The sequence below is a fragment of the Leopardus geoffroyi genome, chromosome B2 (assembly GCF_018350155.1).
Source record: "Leopardus geoffroyi isolate Oge1 chromosome B2, O.geoffroyi_Oge1_pat1.0, whole genome shotgun sequence".
Taxonomy (NCBI): Eukaryota; Metazoa; Chordata; class Mammalia; order Carnivora; family Felidae; genus Leopardus; species Leopardus geoffroyi.
In genome coordinates, this window is record NC_059332.1 from 54,745,837 (window position 1) to 54,765,698 (window position 19,862).

Below are 19,862 nucleotides of genomic sequence, written 5' to 3' on the forward strand. Positions count from 1 at the left end.
TGGATCCTGTTTTTTTAATCCATTCTTATACCCTATGTCATTTTATTCACATGCATTTTTAAGGTGAAACTTTAACGACACTTTGAGTGTTTAGTAGACTACTCATGGCAACGTGTGATTGAAACTACAGGCTTTAGAGCTGTAATTTAGCTTTTTATAGCTAAATTTGGCTATATTTAGCCTTTTTATTTATTTGTATTTAGCCTTTTTATAGCTGTGTATTTAGCTTGGACAAGTTGCTTAACCTCTTTGTGTCTCAGTTTTTCATTTTCCTTATCTATAAAGTGGGAATAATAATGTCATCTGCCATATAGAGTTATCATGAGAATAAATGACAAGCATATGTTAAATGTTAGAGCAGTGGCTGGTACACAGTGAACTCTCACTAACGTTAGCTATTTTCATTTTTGTGTATACTTCCATGTGCCCCTGGGCAATTTTTTTGTTCTCCTCTTTTGTTAAGGTGTCCTGGTGCAAAAGTTCAAGAAGCCCTTCCCCAGGAGTCTCTCCATGCTGCACTTGCTTCTCTTCTGTTGGTCTCTTGTAATATTTCAGGAATGTGCTGTTTTCTTTTCTCTCTCTCTCTCTCTCTCTCTTTTTTTTTTTTTTTTGTAGCACCATTAAAAACAAAGAGTAGCTGTTTTAGGAATTTGGGAAATGAAGGGGACTGAGTCTCAGTTTCACTCTATTTAAAATGAAATAACCTAATAGTTGGGAATAAGCAAGCCAAGATAAGATTTTGGAGATATAGATGGGAGGCGTTTCAGTCTCAACTCCCTTTGGAAACCATGGCTTGGACTTGCTGGTGATGAAACATGAAGTCTGTAATTAAAACTTTCTCTTGTAAGGCTTGGGATATGTTCAGTCTCATCTGGTTATGGCTCATTGGGGAATGAATTTTCTGACGCAAATGAGGTTTAAAAAAAATCAGTGTCTCTTTATTTGGTTAACAGTATTTCTGCACTTTATTTTTCCTTCTCAGCTTTAAAAGGAAGAGGAAAAAAATAAAGCACCGTGCCAAAACTTGGCAGTAGAATTTCAGCGGGCAAAAATTCTCCGCCTGCAGTACTGTTTGAAGTGGCTACACAGTGAGGGCTCCACAGACTATTCTTAATGCATCAGAACACCATGTTATGAATAGTTAAGAAAGCTCAAGAGCCTGGAAGCCACAAGAAAAGACCAGTGCAGGACTAGAAGGCACCTGTCCTCTGTTATTTCTTGCCCCTTCTAGCAAATATTATCTTTGGCTTAATAGTCCAGGAATTGAAGGGCAGATACACCAATTTACTGCTGACATTGCCGGACTCAGCTTTGCCACTTCTTCCATTGCCAGACCTAAACATTTGAAGGGTGGAGGGCAGGATAAGAGTAGCCAATGGGATTGGAGAGCAGTGGGAACTGACCCTTCCTTTGCTATCCCCCTTCACCCAGCAATATCTTCTAGGGTCATGATTTGACACCTAGAAATAAAAGCATACAAATATTGAGCATATCTTATAGTGATTAAGTGCTTCTAAGTTGCCATGTACCACGCTAAACTCACAACAACATTACAGAGCAGATACCGTTTCTATATCAAGGGTAAACTTGAGGCTTACAAGACAAGATTGGGCAAATTGTTCAAGATCACAAGTAGGTCACTGTATTGGTTAGGGTTTTCCAGAAAAACCTAACCAGTGGGAGATATGTATATCTTTCTTTCTCTGTCTTTTGATCTATTCAGGCCCTCCCTGGGTTGGGTGATGCCCACTCATATTGGGGAGGTCAATCTACTTTACAGAGTTTACCAGTTCAAATGCTAATCTCATCCAGAAATACCTGCATAGACACATCTAGAAATAATGTTTAATCTGTGTACCCTGTAGCCCGTTGACACATAAAGTTAATCATCAATGCCAGAAGTATTGGATTTTGAATCAGATTTGACCGTTGGGTCAGAGTCTGTTATATCGACTTGCTATTGATGCATAACAAATCACATCATACAAAAGCAAGCACTCAATTTCTATAGTGTCTACAGGTCATCTTGGGTGTTAGCTGATCTAAGCTGGGCTTGCCTGGGTGGGTGGCTGGCTGGGATGGTTCTGTTCTATGTGCCTCTAATCTTCCTCCTGAGACCAGCAGGTTAGCCTGGACGTGTATAAAAAGGAAATTGGAAATATGCAAGGTCTCTTAAGGCCTAAGCTTGAGACCAGTATACACACTTCTGCCTCATTCACTTAGTCAAGCTAAGTCACAAGGCTGAGCCCAATGTCAAGCAGCAAAGAGATACACTCTACCTCTATGGAATATAGCACATGCTGTGAAACAGCTGTTGATCCCCCTTCAGAATTATTCTCATTCCCTCAGCTGCTTTGAATATTTATTGCTGATGAAGACTCACAGATAGACCCCCCCAACCCTCCCGTCCTCCCACTACTACCCTTACCCCTGATCTCCCATCCCCACTGCCTGCCGGCAGCTGCTTTGCTCGAGGGTGCCCCCACAGGTCACCCACATGCAGTAACAGGTCAGGTGTGACAGTGCAAAGACCCAACCCCATGCCCCAATTCAAAACATTTCCGAAGGGCCATCCCAGTTCCAGAGCTTCCTGTGGGATTGGCTGAGACCTTGGGTGCAACAGACCAAGTCCTATTTTTTCTCCCTTGCCTAGTCTTGCTTCCCTTGCTCTGATGAAAGTGCTGTTCCCAAGAGCACTCCTCGATAATTGCCACATACAAATCTAATCTTCAACTGGGGAGGAATTCCGAAGACAATGGCAAAGGACATGGATGGAATATAGGAAAGTCAGGACCAACAATGCAATTTACCACACCTTTGCATTTAACAACTAGACTAAACTGCATCCAAGATTAGGACAAAAGTATGTATTGGAGAAACCATTGAGTCTCTGTCTGAAATATCCTAATGTATAGTTAAACCATTGGTATTAGAGCTTAAAATATGGTTGAGGTGGAACTGAATGTGCAAAATCTGGTGTTCTGGAGAAGTTGTGGGCAAATGGAAGCTTCATAAATTGAATTAAATTCCAAGTGTGTGGTGGCAGTTCAGTATTCCAAAGATAAAAATGCAGTGAACTGTTTTATAGATATAACTGACTTAATAATATTGATTCTTTTCCATGTCAGGATTTATATATCAGCAGTTTATTTCATTTTCTGAACAAACCCATTCTACTTTTTAAGAAATGTTTATTTATTTTGAGAGAGAGAGAGCAAGTGCAAGGAGGATGAGGGGCAGAGAGAGGGAGAGAGAGAAAATCCAAAGCCCCATGCTGGGCTCAATCTCACCATGAGATCATGACCTGGACTGAAATCAACAATCAGACACTCAACCAACTGAGCCCCCCAGTTGCCCCAACCTCTTCTGCTTTTAGGAAATCATTCCATGTATGAAATTATGGCATGTTGTCATAAATTTATTTTTGGTCTCTGATTTTTTTTTTAATGTTTATTTATTTTTGGGAGAGAGACAGAGTGTGAGCAGGGGAGGGGCAGAGAGAGAGAGAGAGAGAGACACACAGAATCTGAAGCAGTCTCCAGGCTCTGAGCTGTCAGCATAGAGCCCGATGCAAGGCTTGAACTCACGAACAGTGAGATCATGACCTGAGCCTAAGTCAAACACTTAGCTGACAGAGCTACCCAGGCACCCCGGTCTCTGATTCTTACTGGATTTCCTTTGCATCAATTTTAAACTGATGTGAAGCTTAGTGAATTCAAGAGACTCTGGGGGAAAGATATGTGTGCAGAATTGTTGGAAATGGACACTATGGATATAATGAACAGAGCACATGAACATCCTAGGAAAAGAAACACATAGTATTTCTCTGGCCACATAGTATTTCTCCAGAAAAAAAGCAGGAACTGTGAAAGTAGAGAATTTGTTCTACTCAGGGATGTGTCTTGATAAGATAGAAGGACCATTCGGCAAGGAAGCTAAGAGTTCTAACAGACTATTGCTTATGTGGCTATTTGTCATCTCCAGGGGTATGAAGGGCAAGAGGGGCCAGAGAGCATATCCGAACACTGGTGGCTAAGGGACAGGAGGCCCCAGTAAGACGGAGAAACAGGCTCACAACAGTGATAGATAAACAAAAATTTATTCAATACTTAGGATATACAAGTCATGTTTATATTAATTTTCCTCCTATTTTCTGTAGGAAGGTTGGGGGTTTGTTTGTTTGTTTTTGCTCTATTTATTTATTTTGCAGGGGGAGGGGCAGAAAGAGAGGGAGAGAGAGAATGCCCAGCAGGCCCCGTGCAGTCAGCACAGAGCCTGACATGAGGCTTGATCTCACAAACCATGAGATCATGACCTGACCTGAAATCAAGAGTCAGGCACTCAACCAACTGAGCCACCCAGGTGCCACAGGTTGAAGCTTTCTGGTGTGAGTTTCCTATATCAGCTAGGGTCTAGGAAATATTCTTGATATTTTAAAACAGAGAACTTAGTACAAAGAATTGGTCCCACTGGCACTGACAGAGCTGAGAAGCCTAAAGTGGGATCGTACAGCATCCCTGAGGTTAAGAGCAAGAAGCTACTATCACTGCCTAAGCTTAAGGGGCACCAAGCGGAAGCGGGCACCTCGGCAGGCCTTGCCACAAGAGCTGGGCTCACAGAAAAGACAGCCACTGCCACAGACAGTGCCTGAAGCAGAAGGAGAGGGGGAGAAATAGCCTGGATTCTCTGTTTCCTCCCCCTAGTCTTCCTTCAGAGCCTCCCACTGGCTGAATTGATGCAGAAACCAGAGGGCCAAGGAAGGTGGGGATGGAAATTCTCATGATACAGAATAGGACAGAGTAGGGCAGGGAATGGATCCAAGAGCAAAACAGGCCAGGATTAGCACATAGCCTCAATTCATCTTCTTTCCATGGAAATGTCTTCCTTCTCTTCCACTTGTGAGTCTCTGATCCCTGACACTGGCCTCATCCAGGCTTCCTTGGCAGCCAGTTTCCAGTTTGGCACCATCAGTAGGTGGTGCAGTCAGAAGGTTGGGAGTAAGAGGAAAGGTCAGATTATTCTCCAGCCCCCCACCTCCCTGTAGGTTTCCCTCCCTGGTTACCAATCCCTCTGGCAGCCTCTTCTGCATGGTTTCCAGTCTTACTAGGATTCACTAGGAGTGAATCCTCTGTTTCTGGTTTCTGGGTATCTTAACATCCCCTGTTGTTGATTCTCTTAATCCTGCCCATAGCGATGTCAACTATATCTTTTATTAGAGTCTCTTCAGGGGTGTCTGGGTGGCTCAGTTGGTTAAGTGTCTGACTCTCAGTCTCAGCTCAGGTCTTGATCTCAGGGTTGTGAGCTCTGTGCTGGGTGTGGAGCCTGTAAGTAAGTAAGTAAGTAAGTAAGTAAGTAAATAAATAAACAAATCTCTTCATTTAAACAACTCAGGTTGCATTCTGTTTCCTGCCAGAATTCTGGCTGATACCCTGACCTACTGTATTATTTTTTTTTTAAGTTTTATTTATTTATTTTTGAGAGAGACAGGGAGAGCATGAGTCAGGGAGGGAGAGACAGAGGGGAAGAGAGAGAGTCCCAAGCAGGGTCCATGCTGTCAGTGCAGTGCCTGATGTGGGACTTGAACTCATGAACTGTGAGACCATGACCTGAGCCAAAATCCAGAGTTGGACACGTAACTGACTGAGCCCCCCAAGTACCCCTGTATTCTTTTCCCAACTCTTTGCAAGTGTTCTTCTTTCCTCTGCCTAGATCCACAGTGTGTATAGTGGGAAACGCATTGGCCACTGACAGACATGGTTTTATTTTTGATCCAGAATTAAACTGTGTTACTGGCTGGGAAAGTTATTTAACTGAGTCTCAGTTTTTTTGCCTGTAGAGTGGGAATAATGATGGGGATTGGCTGGATTAAATAAAATCTGTGCCTGATTGGTATATTCCAGGCCTCATCAGCCTGCTGTCACAGAAAAAGTTCTCACATTCTTTTTTTTTTTTCAATATATGAAATTTATTGTCAAAATGGTTTCCATACAACACCCAGTGCTCATCCCAAAAGGTGCCCTCCCCAATACCCATCACCCACCCTCCCCTCCCTCCCACCCCCCATCAATCCTCAGTTCTCAGTTTTTAAGAGTCTCTCATGCTTTGGCTCTCTCCCACTCTAATCTCTCTCTCTCTTTTTTTTTTTTTCCTTCCCCTCCCTCATGGGTTTCTGTCAAGTTTCTCAGGATCCACATAAGAGTGAAAACATATGGCATCTGTCTTTCTCTGTATGGCTTGTTTCACTTAGCATCACACTCTCCAGTTTCATCCACGTTGCTACAAAGGGCCATATTTTGTTCTTTCTCATTGCCCTGTAGTACTCCATTGTCTCACATTCTTTTTATATTCCAATTTTTTTAAAGATTTATTTTCTTTTTTAGAGAGAGAGCACACAAGGAGGGGAGAGGGGCAGACTTCTAAGTAGGATCCAAGCTCAGAGCCCAATGTGGGACTTGATCCCATGGCCCTGGGATCATGACCTGAGCTGAAATCAAGAGTCAGATGGTCAATCGACTGAGCCACTCATGTGCCCTATATCCCAATTTTTATGGTGTGAATCCCCATCCTATTTGGCTGACGGAAGTTAATTCCCTTCAAAGTATCTCCAGTTATTTCTAGAAATTCTCAAAGAAACTCCCTTGCTAACCTTTCTTTTGCAGTTGCCATGGATTTCTGCCCTGTTAATTTTCTTCCATCCTAGCTCCCACATGTCCAGCATCTGCTTGCAAGGCCACTTGCTGAGGCTTTGCCAAGGCTGAAGCCTTTCCAGGGCCACTGTCCATCATAAGAACACTGCCTATGCCAAAGTTGTTGACTCTCCGTGCTCTCAGAGTCTAGTCCTTGGAATGCCTCCATGTGGAGAGGAGGGGAGAATGGCCTCCCCTTCCTCTGAGCCAGATTAGCCCCAAACATGCAGAGCCTCTTGAAGTTCCCTTGACTAGCTCCTCATCTAGTTTCACATGAAAACAAAAACAACTCACAGAGGTTCTGGACCTTGTTTCCACCCTCTCTTCTAGAAGGAGATCATGGCCAGGCTGGAAGGGGAACAGATGCTTTGCCATCTGCTCCCTGCTTCCTTCCCTCCCTTCCACATCTGTCCACAAACCCCAAGCCCTCCTTCCTTTTCCATTTATTAAACTGAAACTTCTTTCTTCCTTCCTTCCTTTCTTTCTTTCTTTTCTTTCTTTCGTTTTTGTTTTTTTTTGAGAGAGGGCGAAAGTGAGCGAGGGGCAGAGAGAGAGAGAATCCCATGAGGGGTGGAGAGAGAGAGAAGGAGAGAGGAAGAGAAAGAGAGAGAGAGAGAGAGAGAGAGAGAGAGAGAGAGAAGTGGGGCTCACTTAAAGCGGGGCTTGAGCTCTCCCCATATGGGACTTAAACTTATCAACTGAGATCATGACCTGAGCTGAAGTCAGATGCTTAATGACTGAGCCACCCAGGCACCCCTAAACGGAAACTTCTTTACATATCAGACATTGTGAAATGGAACAGCAAGCGTCGATTAGGGAGGTGAGGTCTGTATGCACTTCTTTATGAGCCAGAGACCACGCCAGTTACGTATGAATGATTCCTAGTACAATACCTGGTACAGAGTGGATTCTCAGTAAACGGTAGATGCTATTATCATATAAATAGGAAATCCCATTTCCCGCTCTTGGTATACTGCAACTTCTTCAAGGTTACATTCAGACGTCATTGCTTACAAGAAGACTTGCTGTAATCTGTTTAGTGTGAAGTAATCTTTCCCTCTGAATTAGTTTCCTAGGGCTGCGGTTGCAAAGTAACAAAAGCTGAAAGGTTTATAACAACAGAAATTTCTCTCTCATGGTTCTGAAATCCAGGCGTCAGCAGAGCCGCCCCGATTCTGCTGTCTCCAAGGAAGCATGCTTCCTAGGCCCTTTGCAGATTCTGGTGGTTCTCCCAGCTTCTAGTGGTTCTCGCAGCTTCTGGTGGATCTTGGCAATCCTTTGTCCTTGCAGCCTGTGTCTGCATCACTGCAGTCTGCTTCCACCGCCTCATTGTCACCTTCTTGGTTTGTCTCAGTTTTTATAAGCTCTTCTCCCTTCAAAGGACATCAGCCTAGTGGATCAGGGCCCACCCTTATGACCTCCTTTAACTTCATCATATTTGCAAAGACCCTATTTTCAAAAAAGGTTACATTCTGAAGTACTTGGAGGCTAGGATTTCAACACATCTTTTTGGGGAACACAATTCAATCCATAACACCCTCCAATAATCTAAATTCTAATAGCAACATTCATTTCTTTTCTTTTTTTTTAATGTCTATCACATTCTGGTTTGTTTTATAGTAATTGATCTTTTATCTCCCCTTACAACCCTGAACACTCCAAGGACAGAATGTATTTCTGGTTCACTTTTGTGTTCCTGATACTACCTGCCTGGCCATAACAGGTTTGATAGTTTAATAAATGACTGGGCTCTTTTCCTGACTCATGACCAATCTATGACACTCAAGCATGCTGCTGCCTGCTTGGTATATGTATTTCTGAGTTCCTTGTGTTTTTGGCCCTTTGGCTGATTTCTTTTCTTGGAAAATATAAATTGGGAGGATGGTTTTGGCTGGCTGAAAGCTAGTTACTGCCTGCTTCAGGTGGTGAAATATTTATGTTTTCTGGGGGTGAATAGTGGGCTTCACTCTGCCAGGGAAACAATCTTGTTTGTCCCCAGTTTATGCCTCTTTTTCTTCTTTTGCATTTTCAGCATCCTGATGATGTCCTTAGTTACAGTTGCTATGGAAATATTGTAGTGTTTCCTGCAGTGCTGGGTGGTGTGGTGCCTAGAGCCCTCTTTAATGCAGATTTATGATGATGCCCAAGCCGTGGGTTTCATTCGCTAGTTTTCTGACCTCGTAACTGGTTGTCAACAGGGGAGTGATGTGCCTTTATTTTTGTCCCCTGACTTGTTACATTGATTTGCTTTTTCATTGGTTCTGGAGTGCTCATCATCTTCTTAAATACTCAACCGATTATTTCACAGGATGTAATGACAGAGCCAGCCCGTCTTCTTATCATTGAATAAATCAGTAAACAGATGCAGTCTTTCTGATACTAATGCGGTGAGGGGGTGATCTAGGCTGGTTAAAACACTCAAAATCTTTTAAGGACGTAGATTTTAAGGATAGAGACTGAGTAATAGGTGGAGGAGAGAAAAATCCAAGTCTGGAGACTTGGACTCTGATGTCTTTTGTCATTGGGAAAGTAATAGTAATGCATGTCCCACCTACTTGATAGGATTGTTGTAAAGATAACTTGATTAATGTCTACAAAAGCAATTTGTAAGCTATACAATGTTGTAAATGCTCTCAAATGCCATTGTGAATAACATCAGCTGCAATCTTAATAGTCTTGGCTCTGTCTTTGACCTGGGTGACCATGGGAAGCAACTTAATCTCTGGTGAAGACCTGAGTTGGCCTCTTTACTAAGCCATCTGGGCAAATAAGTGTTTAGGCCACTTAGCAGCATTTTCAAGGTCATCAGCTTCTGTGTGTTAACCTCTTCTATTCTTTCATCATCTTTTACTTTGGGGAGGGAAGGGATACTATGATGTTAATTATCAGGCTATAAAGGAGCAAAAATCTTGATTTTTTTTGATGATCTTTCCCAAGTTCGTTAACATAATGCCTTCTGATGTATCTGTTGCTTGTTTGGTGTGTTGGCCTGTGCCATTATAATTTTGCTTCTCCAGAAAAATTTTTTGTAGGACTTTAGTTTAGGGTAGACACTCAGACACTTACTAGAACACATTTAGGCACGCAGACTTCGACAATTCCAGAGAACGTTTTGAATACATTTAGTGATTTATGTATTTCAGTTTTTGAAAATCTATTAATTTATTCTGGAGATGCTCCAAAAATTGATACAATTGTAATTAAACAGGATTCTTTATGAAGCATTTTGTGCCTGACCACTTCAGATATATATTCATCATGCAGCTTCTCTTGAAGCATTTTCAATTTGCTCATTTGGAGCAAATTTTGTGTGTTGAATGTAATTGGTTCCTAGACACTGACTCATTTTCCGAATACAAGTACACTTTTTTTTTTTTCCAATTGATTTTCTCCTGCCAGGATGTCGTCCAACTCTTCCTTAATGTCCTGTCAGAATATGGTCAGCTCATCATGAACAGGAAAGGGCTTCTTGCCCACTCTTACAAAAGTAGAATGAAGTCACGTATTTTGATTTTTAAATGATAATAAAAGGAGAATAAAAAAAGGAACAGTCAGAAACCTAACTAATTTTCAGGCTTAGGACTCTTATAAAGAGCTTAACCAGATGAGACACCCAAAAACAAAATCTGCAGTTTGCATGGTTTTGAGCAGAATGCATCAAAATTTCCATTTTGCTTTAAATATCAAATAGCTGTAATATGATTCAACATAAATAAACCAAGGAACCAAAATTTTCATGGAAGACAGTAGCAATTTCATGTGGGCAGACAAGCATCTCAACACAAAAACTTGGCCATATGCTCAGGACTATTCCTACGTATTTAGATTTTTGGTGCAAATTCCATCTTTGTCTCTAGAAAACAAACCCAGAAGGCCTACAGAGTCAATAATGAGGGACTCATTTCAGTAAAACGCCAATAATGTTGATCCTAAAAATATCAGAATTTTTAGTTCTACCTAATCTAATAATCACCTTGACAATTTTTGCAGTCATAGTTTCTGATGGGACTGAGCAAAGTGACCATTTGTTTAAGACGAAGTCCAGAGTTATTTAAGCATACAATAAATAGCAGAGATTTGATTCAACTTTATGGATAGTTCACCCAAAAAATGTTCCTCATGGGGCACCTGGCTGCCTCAGTCGGTGGAGCGTGCAACTCTTGATCTCGGGGTTGTAATTTTGAGCCCCACATTGGGTGTAGAGATTACTTAAAAATAAAATCTTAAAAAAAAATTCCTCATGAATTGCCAAGGAAAGGGATAATTTGTTGCTGTTGAGTTATTTGGTTATTTGCCCTGATCTTCCATTTCAGTTTGGGTGTATATGTAGCCTTTACTAAAATAATATTTTGTAGGATAAAAACAGTTTATTCTGCCATAGCTCCTCTTCATTGCTAGTTCAAAACTTTGTCTTTAGTTTTTTCTTTTCAAAATTTTATGTATTTATTTTGAGAGAAAGGGAGAGAAAGAGAGAATGCATGTGCATGTGTATGGGGGAGAGGCAGAGAGAGAGAATTTCCCTGATGTGGGGCTCGAACCTATGAACTATGAGGTCATGACCTGAGCCAAAACCGAGAGTCCAACACTTAACTGACTGAGCCACCCAGGTGCCCCACTTCTCTTTAATTTTTGATTGGTGCCAGTTTGGAGCCAATCTCTTTAATTTTTTTAATGTTTATTTTTATTTTTGAGAGAGAGACAGAGACAGAGACAGAGAGTGAGCAGCATAGGGGTGGAGAGAGAGAGAAACACAGAATCCAAAGCAGGCTGTAGCCTCTGAACTGTCAGCATAGGCCCCCATGTGGGGCTTGAACTCATGAGCCATAAGATCATGACCTGAGTTGAAGTCAGACTCTCAACTGACTGAGCCATCCAGGCACCCCTTGGAACCCATCTCTTTAAGCCTCAGTTTCTGCATTTGTGGAGTAGATATAATTAAAACCTCTAAAATAATATAAAGCTGTTGCAGTGATTAGTGAAATGGGGCAAAGTATTTAACACAGGGCCTCATATATAGTCAAAGCTCAAAAAATCTGAACTATTTTTTACTTTTACTGATAAAGATATGATCTTGGAAGTCATTAAACTTTTTGCGGTCTGGTTTCTTAGCTGTGAAAGAGGGTGTCTTGATATAAATCTGAAAATGCTGTTAGAATGAATATGGCGCTTTCACACACAAAGTGAATATAGAATTCAAGTAACCGGGATGCCTGGCTGTCTCAGTCAGTAGAGTGCGCAACTCTTGATCTCAGGGTCATGAGTTCAAGCCCCACGTTGGGTGTGGAGCCTACTTAAAAAGAAAAGAAAAAGAATTTAAGCAACTACCTTTATTAATTAAGACATGGTTTTACCTTATTGGTTGATGTATGCTTTGAAGGAGAACTTGATACACAAAGCTTTACTTTGCCTGGATATTATGGTTATTACCATTTTACCAGGGTTTTTTTTGGTGTTCATTATCTACTACAATGTGCTAAGAGTTTGGGTGCAAGTAGTTTATTTGGGATGTGACCCTAGCAAGCATGATTAGGGAGTGGGAAAGTAATATTGACAAGAAAGGAATGTTATTATGTGAAACTTGATAAACAGTTTGCTGTAGTGGTCAAGGGGGGCTCAATCCCACTGGTCCCCCTGAGAGACTTCAAAACCTGTTGGCTTTAACCAACCTCAGCCATTTAGCTCAACACTGTACATATCTTGTCACTTTCTATGAGTTTTACTACATGGAAGTTTGGGAAGCATTGCTACAAAGCTTGGTTGGTAGATATACAGAGACCAAGACTGGAGAAAGGAAAATTTAGTTAAGTAGTGGGGTTAGAAGATGTGAGGTCAGAAGTTGGAGGCTTATGGTCTTTGCATACCTGAAAACTGAAAGGGAGGTTATTTCATTTGATCCTTGTAAGAATCATGTGTATTGGGATCTTTAGTTTTTCCCACAGCCCCAACCAAACTATTTTACTGATGGGAAAAGGGAAGTTTCAGAGGTTTTGTTATTCACCACAAAGTAACTGCAAGTGCAAAGATTAGGACTTTGATGCATTTGGTGTTGGATCCCATTCCCTTTTCTCCACTTCACACTGAACTTGTTCTCTCTCCCCAGAAGTGTTCAAGCAGAGACTGGTTTACTACTTGCAAACTTTGGGAGGAATTCCTATACCATGGTATAAAACCAGATGACTTTCAAGGTTTCTGCCATTCATGAATCCGTAAGTGGTCATAATGTTAGTAACAGTTATAGTGTTAAAATAAAAAACAAGTGGAGACCAGTTTTGAAAATTCTCTGAGGAGACAAAACCAGTGTAGTCCTGTAGACAAAGCTTAATTTAGCTTATTTTGAAAGACTAACTTGACCTGAGTCATTTCTCGCTTACACCTCTGGAAATCACAAGCAAAACTTAAACTGTTTCCCCAAGTTGATATGAGGTATTCAGTGACCAATTCCCTGTCATTTAAGAAAATTCTCATATTATCACCAGTCACTGTAAAATATAAAGTCCCTCCTTTCTCACTGTATAAGCCGCTTTATAACAATACCCCTGAGCCTCATTCCGTGTTTGGTTTGAGTGCTCCTGATTTGCCAGCTGCCTTTTTGGTGCACGCACTATAAATTTTTACTAATTACTACTTTGGCAAATCACTGCTTTTACTTCTGTTATTTCTGAACTTTTAACGCATGCTAAGCCATCAATTCTTCCTATAATTTAAGAATTGTTTATTTCTTAAATTCAGAATTTAAGTTCTTGTTTATCTTAATGGACATTAACTGTTTTTGAATTACCTTTGACTTGATACTAATAAAAATGGCTTGTTAATTGTTCAAAGCACTGACCATTAGCTATTCTCTTTAATTAGACTGGAATGTGCTGTTTGAATCAAGAATAGCTTAGGCAACCAGAGGCGATTAAAATGATCAAGCGTGAGAAGGTTGTAAATTAAAGGCTAGAAATGGAAACGAAAATGAAGCCCAGATATTGAAAATGCAGAAGGGCAGATTATGTTGAACTGTATCACAGGAACGATCTAAGACTTCATGCAAAATGAAGGGGCTGTTGAGCTATATGAGGAGCATATGGAAGCAGGAGCAAAATCAGCTTTGTCTATGCAGTGTTGTCTGGGCTTTAAGAGAATAACAGCTCTTGTTTCTGGTTTTGCAATTTCAGTGAGATTTAGAATAGGCCTATGAACACTGTTAACATGTTGGGGGCAGAGAAAGATTCTATGAATTATGTAAATTGTCACTTCAGTCGAGAGGCCCCTGTTGGCTCACATTAACTCCTTGGTCTCAAAGAACTATTGGTTTCTTTCATATCAGGAATGTAGCCAGAATGCCCACTAGGTGGTGCTCAAATTACTGTATGGAATTACTTGACCTCTAGTGGGCTATAAGGACATTAAATGTTAGAACCAAAGAGCAGAACATATTCTATGCTTTGAGCCTCAGGACATGAGGTTTTCACATATTGAGAGATCATGGCTTTAAAAAATATATATAATGGGATATCAAAACATCTATGCACAAAAGGTGAAAAAAATGCTACCTCAGAGTCAAGGTTAACACTGTTGGTAGGAAAGTGGATTTTATTCAGTATTTTTTTTCTATTGAGCTGAGAATGATTGTAATACAGTAGGTTCTGGGAATTTATGAAGATTTCAATTTATGTTACCATGTCTTTTGCCTACCAACACTGTTAAGAACCCGTTTTTCCACATTTATACAGTTTTTCAATGTCATCTCCAAAATGGAAAGATGTGGATTGATAACTCTGAAAAGCAATGATTTGGGGGGAAGGCAGGGGTGGTGGTGGGGGGGGGAAGGCAAGCAGAATGAAATGCCAATTGCTGAGGTAAGGAAGCAAGGCTAGAGTTAATTTTTTTAATGCTCATTTATTTTTGACAGAGAGAAAGAGCACAATCAGGAGAGGGGCAGAGAGAGAGCGCTCCAGGCTCTGAGCTGTCAGCCCAGGGCACTATGTGGAGTTGAAACTCACAAACTGTGAGAGATCATGACCTGAGCCAGTTGAGCCACTCAGGTGCCTGGAAGCAAGGCTAGAGTTAAAAGTAGATGCTGTTACAATTGGATGGTTTCAGACTACCTAAGGCACAATTCTTTCTCTCTTCCTTCCTTCCTTCCTTCCTTCCTTCCTTCCTTCCTTCCTTCCTCCCTCCCTCCCTCCCTCCCTCCCTCCCCCCTCCCTCTTTCTTTCTTTCTTTCTTTCTTTCTTTCTTTCTTTCTTTCTTTCTTTCTTTCTTTCTTTCTTTCTTTCTATTTCTTTCATCTCTACCCCTAATGTGGGACTGGAACTCATGACCCTGAGATCAGGAGTCCCATGCTCTGCCAATGGAGCCACCCAGGTGCCCCACCCAGGCCACCTGGGTGGCTCAGTCAGTTAGGTGTCCAACTCTTGATCTCAACTCAGGTCTTGGTCTCAGGGTCATGAGTTCAAGTCCTGCGTTGGGCTCTATGCTGGGTGTGAAGCCTACTTAAAAAAAAAATAGTCCCCCCACCCCCACCCCCACCCCCATACCTTGTTCTGGATAAATCCAGATATTGTTTTCTGCAGTCTACTCTTGGGCTGCTGATAGCTAGAGGAATATCTTATAAGAGGACATCTTGGTGCTATTACAAAGTCAGATTTTGGACAGATGGTAATTTTAATTCACTGCCAACCCAACACAGCTCCTACTCCTGAGCTACTCAGTTCCTGGGTCTGAGGTGGCTACCTCTGCTGGAGTCCTCATGAAAAAGCAAATTGGACTTTGTCCCCAAAGGCCAAATGTACCCCCCCCCACTCTTGCCTAAAAGGTAACAAAAATGTCCAAAGAACAGTTGTCATAATAGCAAAAATTGAAAACCTCACATTAGTCGTAAAATGCATTAACCAACGGTGATGTATTTATACCATGGAATACTATATAACACAGCAGTGATAAAGAAGGAACTAGGGCTCCATGTTTCCAAGTGAAAACAAGCAAGTAGCAGTGGTGTACCTGAATATGGTATAATGAATAAAAAGTTAAAAACTGTCAAACCACACTGTATATATACATATATATAGACATATGTAGTAAAGCAAAGCATAGTAGTTACTTTTAAGAAGGGAAGAGCATGGGTGGGGACACATATATAGGGACTTCAATTTTAACTGTAATATCTTTTTGTGAGCTGAATGGCGGTAGAGGCACAATCATGATGACATTATACTTTTTTGCTTGTCTCAAATAAGAGAAGAACGGGAGGTGAAGAGGAGGATGAGGAGGAAGAGGGGAACCAAAAGAAAGGAAACAGGAGAGGAAGAGGAAGAAGGAGAAGACAACTCAAGGGATCAGGAATGGGAACTCGCAGGCCAGTGAGTTCCAGGAGGTATGTGATTTTAGTCAAGAGGTTATCACCACAGGGACACCTGGCTGGCTCAGTCAGAAGAGCATGTGACTCTTGAGCTCGAGGTTGTGAGTTCGAGCCCTATGTTGGGTGTAGAACTTAAAAAAACTTAAAACTTAAGTTTTAAGTAAAACTTAAAAAAGAAAAAAGAGGTCACCACCACAGAGACTTAGTGCAAAAAGAGGGAACACTGAGAGGATGAATCTGAGGTCAGTGTGTGTGACTACTAGGAAAATCAGATGATATAGAAAGGACAGAAAGGCACCCTTTCCAATGAAGCAGATCCATTAATTCATTTATTCAACATATATTTGTTAACTGTATGTGCTCTGCACTGTTCCAGGGCACAGCAGTAGACAAAACCGCAAAAAAATCTGTCTTCGTGGACCCAAGGTGTCTGGAAGGCAGATTCTTTCTGTGTCCAACCTGTTTGTGTGTGAATGTCCCAGCAAGGCACCCAGGGAAAGAGAGGGGTTTATTCATTCTACAAATATGTACTGAATGCTTCACAGATGGCAGACTCTGTGGGATGCTGGGGATACGGAATGAATCCTTGCCTTCAAGGAGCTCATGATCTCCTGGGGAGAGCTCTATATCCACTGAGACATTTGCAGCTCTGTGTGTGGGAGGAATACCCAAGCTACCTTGGCAACAAAGTAGTGGGGAGTGTTGGGAGTTTGCTTCTGCTTGGAAATAGATTTGGTGATCTTGGAGGACCGTGACGGGAATTCAAAGCCCGGTACAGGTCATTAGCATGAGTGAAAGATTCTGCCTGGGCAGTGGGTACCTAAGGTTCAGCTCTATGCTCTAGGACACTGGGAAGAGTCTGTTCTCCAAAACCTGTCCCCTTACCCTTTTGTCTGCTCTCTCAGCACCGGTATGTCATTGTTAGAAATTCATTTCATTGCCTCAATACACTTTTGTTATTTTGCATAGCAAGCTATTGTATGAAAAGATATTTTACAAATAAATTCTTTATCATTTAATTTGTAACTGTATAATGTTTTGGCAAGAACTACATCCCCCAAATGTCTTGTTGACAAAAACGTATAAATATCTGACATCCTGAGAGACATAATAGAATTCTACATATGGATGTAAGGTGTCTTTGTTATTGTTTTCTTCTTCATGCTTTTCCGAGTTGTGAAGAGGATTGTAGGGAAAAGAGCTGCGGATGAGGGAGCAGCTTCAGCTGGAAGGGACCCATGAAGGAGTTGGGAAAGGGTGTCCCGCAGGTGGGGAGGGGGCACCAAGATACAGATGAGGAGACCTCTTCCATCAACATTGCTCTGGAACTCTATGGAATATTTTCCTCCTTCTCGAGTGATCATTATATTGACACAATGAAGCAAATAAGAAACAAAAAACAAAAAACCAAAGACTCTGTATTCACTCAGTAATGGTGTTTTGTGCTTACTACTTGCCAGGCACTGTGCTGGGCACCAAGAGCATGGCCTGAAGCATCCATTAAAGACAGTAGGTTGTGACTGCTTAGAGTGTTTGTTCTACCCAGAGGGGTGAAATGGTGGTTTGTGAAACCTAAGCCCAACTCACTGAGGGCATGTTACTAGAGGTTTGGCTTCCAAGATGATTTAGAATCATGTTTCCAAGTCCTGTCTTAAGAGGCACTTGAGCTTGTAAAGATTTTAGATGGGGGAAGCCACACATTAAAGCTGGAAAATTTTACTGCTTACTTTACTGGTCTCTCTCTCTTTTTAAACTTCTGGAAACTGCATCCCCTAGGTCTGGGAGGAGAAGGAAATCCCTGGTTCACCCCTTTTCAATTCCCGCATGGGGTAGATTGCTTTTAAACTGTAGGGAAATAGTTTAAGAAGTTGCTGTCAGCATTTTGAACTCTTTTGGGTCAGTAACTGCAGTGCCCTGGGGGGAATTCAGGAATTCAGGGCTGCTGGATCAGTCCACGCCAGGCTGGTACAGCCACCCTCTTTGTGGAGAGCTGTATGACTAGATTGAGACAAGTTCCTCTTTGCGTATAGAGGTTTAGGGGAAGGTAGGTTGGGGTGGGCTAGAGGGAACATAAAGTAGTTCAGGATTAGTGTCATTCAAAACATGTTTGAGGCCCTACTCTGTGCCAGCACTGTGCTAGGCTCCGAAGTGGAACATAAGAGAGTTCTCACAGACAAGTGACTGAGAGGGATTAATGTATGGTACACGCTAAAAGTAGGCAAAATGTGATACTATGGCAGTATGGATTGAGTGGAGGCAAGCATGTCCTGAGCTGAATTCTGAGAGAGTAGCCCTTAAACAGGGGAAGATTTGGGGAAAGGGCCGTCCACATTGAGAACAGCCTACATGGACCAGGTAGGCTGGAGGCCTGTAAGTGGTTCAGAATGATTAGAAGGGAGGAGGGCAAGAGGTGAGGCTGCAGAGAAGGGCAGAGCCCAGATATCATGCCCCTCACCTACCATGCTGAGAAGTCTAGACAGCCCCCTCAACACTCCACAGAGACATTGAGGAATCTTAAGTAAGACGGTGAGTATTTGAAAGGGGGTTGGGGGGCACATGGGCAGCTCAGTCGGTTAAGCGTTCCATTTTGGCTCAGATCATGATCTCACAGTTTGTGAGTTCAAGCCCCACATTGGGCTCTCTGCTGTTGGCGTGGAGCCCACTTCAGATCCTCTCTCCACCTCTCTTTCTGCCCCTCCCCCACTTGTGTTTTTCTCTCTCTCTCAAAAAGATATAAACATTTCTTTATATTGTTTCTTTAATCTTTGTATTTTTTCTTATGAAATTGAAAAATTCTCTGGGGCGCCTGGGTGGCTCAGTCGGTTGGGCGTCTGACTTCGGCTCAGGTCATGATCTCGCGGTCCGTGAGTTTGAGCCCGGCGTCGGGCTCTGTGCTGACAGCTCAGAGCCTGGAGCCTGTTTCAGATTCTGTGTCTCCCTCTCTCTCTCTGACCTTCCCCTATTCATGCTCTGTCTCTCTCTGTCTCAAAAATGAATAAACGTTAAAAAAAGAAAAAAAAAGAAAAAAAAAAAGAAAAATTCTCACTGAAGAAAATTTGGAGGTTATAGAAGGGCATAAAGTGAAAACGTAAAATCAACCTTTAACTCCACCACACAGATAACCCTGGCCAATATATTGGTATATCTGGTATATAACTTTTTACATGTTTGTGACCATTTTATGTATAAGACTATATTTTGCTTCTTTCCACTAACATCACCTCCTAGACATTTCCCTACTCTATATTCTTTTTGTTAACAAATATTAAAATTTGCAATTATTTTAGATTTACAGAAGAGTTCCAAAGACACTGCAAGAAATAGTTCCTGGGTGTCTGCGACCTAGCTTTCCCTCATGTTAACAATTTACTTTCTCTGTCTCATCTCTGTCAGAATATACTTACTTCTATCCTATTTCCACTAACTAACCTGGAAAACTGACCCGTAGTGTTCTGAGTCAGTGGACATTCCCAGCCTGAAGCAGGGGCTACTGAGTTACAGTGCATTGACCTGGAGAAGTAGGAATTCTGGGTCAAAGAAAGCAGAGAATCTTGAGTCAGGATGTGCTCCTGGACAGATGGGACTCTCAGGACCTTACGGCTTAACTTACCTATGGCAGCAGCTTTGGGCACTACTTCCAGAGGAGTCCTCACTCCCTAAGATAGTTACAAGTGGTTGGCAGGTGCTTCTCCTTATGTTTTAAAAGAGTATTAAAGCTGAGTTTCTGCATGATCTAGACCAGTTTAAACCCCGAGTCTGATCCAATATTTACTGGCATTGCTCAAAGCCAATACTGAATGATTTGTGCTCGGTTCTAAAGTACTCAGTTA

At 41.8% G+C, this 19,862-nt stretch overlaps 1 long non-coding RNA gene across 2 annotated transcripts in view; it reads left to right on the forward strand.

The window, feature by feature from the left end:
* LOC123608552 overlaps nt 1-17,758 on the forward strand; it is a 33,794-nt gene extending 16,036 nt beyond the window's left edge. Inside the window, exons 2-3 of one of the 2 annotated variants that reach the window (XR_006717292.1) lie at nt 12,787-12,892; nt 16,409-17,758. This is a non-coding gene — a long non-coding RNA (uncharacterized LOC123608552). Of the gene's footprint in view, nt 1-12,786; nt 12,893-15,910; nt 16,362-16,408 lie in introns of those variants that run through there. The other variant, XR_006717291.1, reaches the window with a different exon arrangement.
* Nucleotides 17,759-19,862: the final 2,104 nt, after the last annotated feature.